The sequence below is a fragment of the Cucumis melo genome, chromosome 9, assembly GCF_025177605.1.
Source record: "Cucumis melo cultivar AY chromosome 9, USDA_Cmelo_AY_1.0, whole genome shotgun sequence".
Classification (NCBI taxonomy): domain Eukaryota; kingdom Viridiplantae; phylum Streptophyta; class Magnoliopsida; order Cucurbitales; family Cucurbitaceae; genus Cucumis; species Cucumis melo.
This window is the reverse complement of record NC_066865.1, coordinates 11,668,508-11,672,143: the sequence shown is the minus strand read 5'-3', so window position 1 is coordinate 11,672,143 and position 3,636 is coordinate 11,668,508. Positions and strand designations below refer to the sequence as shown.

At 32.8% G+C, this 3,636-nt stretch overlaps 1 long non-coding RNA gene across 2 annotated transcripts; it reads right to left on the bottom strand.

Annotated features, from left to right (window-relative positions):
* LOC103504171 (uncharacterized) lies at positions 1–3,158 on the bottom strand. 2 transcript variants are annotated; one of them, XR_540958.2, is made up of 5 exons: positions 2,634–3,158; positions 1,924–2,111; positions 1,549–1,829; positions 526–1,363; positions 1–437 (listed from the first exon to the last, which is right to left on the bottom strand). It is a non-coding gene; the product is annotated as an uncharacterized LOC103504171 (long non-coding RNA). The 2 variants fall into 2 exon arrangements; XR_540957.2 differs by having other exon boundaries at positions 1–1,363; positions 2,634–3,151.
* Between the last annotated feature and the right edge of the window lie 478 nt (positions 3,159–3,636).

Sequence of the window (3,636 nt, the reverse complement as noted above, 5' to 3'; positions counted from 1 at the left end):
TTGAACGATTGAAATCAACTCAAACTTTCCATCAAAGAAATTGTGAACAGTACATATATAAGTTGGTTATTACATACTTAATTACAACATATATATATATATATATATATATATATATATATATATATATATATATATATATATATATATATATATGTGCACCCCAAACTTCTAACAATAGCCTAAACTTTCCATTATAAACAAAATAGGTGTAGCCTAAAGGTGTACCATATCCAAACTTGTCTTTAACCTATATCTAGTGTCAACAAAAATATCAAAAAATCTAGTTCACCTATATCCAGTATCAACAAAACTTGTCTATCTAACCCAAAAGAACTTAGCTATTACCATAATCACATGTGGCCACCCAAAAATTCAACTAGCTTCATTTGCACTTCGTCCAATTCGAATTGACTATATGAGCTCCTTGTATCAATCTAATATGAATCCCAAAATATTGAAGTTAATACTTTAATTACTTGAATTGTATAAAATAATTCAAACAATCATTTAAACACAACATACTGAATTAACAAACTGAATCCCATTAGCAATATGAACCTGAAATGTCAACAGATAACCCATACTCTTGAGATACATAGAAAGTGCAATATAGGAAAGTTGGAACAAGCAAGAACAGCTAGTTCAAAACAGTAGGAAGTCGTAACAGGAAAGAAACGAGAGAAAAAGATACACGCATACAAGACATGAATAGCAGGAGAGGACTTCTAAAGAATGATTTGTTTATATACAAGAAATAAGGAAGTGGTTAACTCAGTTTAAGGTGTTACTTGGTAGGATTGTACTTTTCTTTATGACCAAGATTAAACAACTAAATTGTTTGTAGAAAAGTACTAGTTTGCATTTTAAAGATAGGACGAGATCATTGAAGGATCCAAGATAGTGTTCCAGTTGATGCCAAACTCTCCAAATATTGAGATATCAACATAAACCCACAAATAATCCCTGAATGATAAGAACTTGCCAGGTAGCCATGATAAACCCTTCATTTGGTCACATTATATCAAGGAAAACAAAGTGAGAGTGGTGCAGAAATCCATAGCTCTAAGAAAGTGATCAAAGAAAGTGAAATTTTGAAATTAAAATTTGAAATTAAATTAAAGTCTCTGGTGAAGCTATATATAATTTATATGCAAACTCACAACAAAAACCCAGCCCTGGTAACAATTGTCATTAAGCCAAGATGATTAGAAAATTTTCTTTTAGTGAATATAAATCATATACAACATGTAATTAGATAAGGAAGCAACAACTGACCATTTGTGTGACTCACACCAAGTGCAATAAGCACCTCTAAGTTTGTTGGGTCAATGTCCAGAGCCCGCTTCATTACAGCCATAGCCTGCATATATAAAATTATATTATATTTCTTTGTACAAACAATAATTAGAAATTAGAAATTAAACATGAGATGGTACACCACAATACCAGAAGTATAATTGCCATGAAAAGGAGTCACCTAAACTAACAGAATAGAAGTATTAGCATTATGAATGTCAGAAAAGTATTGCAATAAAAACAACATACCTTTAGAAAATGGTTGAGCATGTAATCAACATGAGCAAGCCCTTTTGAAAACCTTTAAGATTTCACATACAAACATAGTCTACAACTACTTCCCAAGGTTATGACTGCAAACTTGAAAACAAAAAATAGAGAAAATTGCCTCAAGAAAATAAAAAATACGTTTCGCATAATGACATAGTCACCATCTGACAAGCTCAGTTCTTTCTGGCTTGAGCTTCTTGCCTTTTCAGAGCATATTCAGCCCATACCCACTGTGAATCCATGAACTCATTTTCCCAAGGCTGTATAAAAATTGAGAAATTCACTAAGTCTAAGCAAAATATGAAGCACATTCTTATATACACAGCATATCACTAGATTGGAAATGAATCTCACCTGCATATATCGGTAAAGGTTAGGAACAAGCCGACCTCTTCGTGGCTCATTCCACTCCTAAAATGGGCTACAGCAACATTTGTCTACTATTGTACTGAAGATCACTTTGTGGGATTAATATGTGGCCCATGGATAACATGCCAAGAACTCCAATTTCCTTGGAAGTATAGAAAATAACTTGAGGAAACCTGAAACAATTACAAAGTTATAAGTCTAATTATACAATTGCAACAAAGTGTCTAAATTCAAGAAGCATCAACCAAAAATCACAAATGTATTAAGATATTTGATAATAAGAAATTCCAAAATTAGTACAGCATACTTGCTGCTGTCTGTTTATAATTGAAGACAAAACTCTTCAAAGCCCTCTTTCTCTTATGACAAAACTCCTTATACCATCATAACAAAAACCTCTGTGTTTGATCTATATTAATTCAATTTCATGTTTGAACTGAAACAAAATAGTCTACTGAAGCAAAATTGGTCATAAGTGACATGAGGGATGAACAAACCACATCACGAGAACTTGTGTGTTACATTCATTTTTTACGTAAGATGGAAGTTTTATAGAATCTAACTATAGGCAAAAAAATTTAATTATCCATACAAAAACTGGGAATAAACTTTTATATATCCAATGCCACTTCCTAAGTTTAATCAGCATAGTAAAATAAAACCTCCAGCCACCATAACACTCTCCTCAACCATACCGTCAGCCGTGCGCAGCCGTCCATGGTGAAGCAAGAAGGTTTGCAACTTGGGTCGTGGAGCAAGAAGGTCGGAAGCCGCCTCAGCCGTGCGCGGTGGAGCGGAGGTGGAGCCTGTGCGTGAACGACTGTGGTGGAGTCTGGGTTGTGGTAGAGTGGAGTAGGTCTTCTGCACACAGTGCCTGTGCATGAACGTTTGTGCGCGGTGGAACGTCTGTGATGTGAGATCGTTCGCCCGACCGGTCGTTTGGAGCTTGGGTGGTGGAGGGAAGACTCGCGCAGTGGTGGCCAAGAAGGGGAGCGTCGTGCGATTGATTGAAGAAAATTGGGGAAGAAGGGACAGTTGGGGAAAAAAAGTTAGGACTATTCAGGGGGAAAGGGAAATTTGAGTAAGAAAAAAGGAAATTGGTTTTTAGAAATGAGAAAAAAAAGAGATTTTTTTTTTAATAATATCTTTTTCAAAAATATTGTCAATAAAGGAGAGGAATGCGGGCAAAATCATGTACCAGTGGAAGTTTAAGCTCTCGTTCTCGTAGTTCTTGCTAAAAAGAAAGTTAAGGATTACTAGTATATATATTCCAGATTCTCTTTATGCGTAAATTAGGCAAAATCGTGTATCCAGTACACGACTTTCTAGTCTACGACTTCAACTCCCATTATTTAAAATATATATTAATATTTAATATAATGTGGACCTTACACCTTTTTAAGGTATTTAATATATATATATAAATTTAATATTTAATATATTGTGGACCCTACATTTTACTTTTAAGATAATTAATATATATATATATATATATATATATATATATATATATATATATATATTAAATATTCAAATATTCAAATTCCAATTTTCAACTTTTAAAAATACATTTTCTTATTTAATATCTTCCCAAATTTCAAATACCAATCTTCAATTTTTTTTAAAAAAAGATATATATTAACAAAATATGTTATGAAATATTTAAATCTTCAAATTTCAATTTTCAAAAATATATTT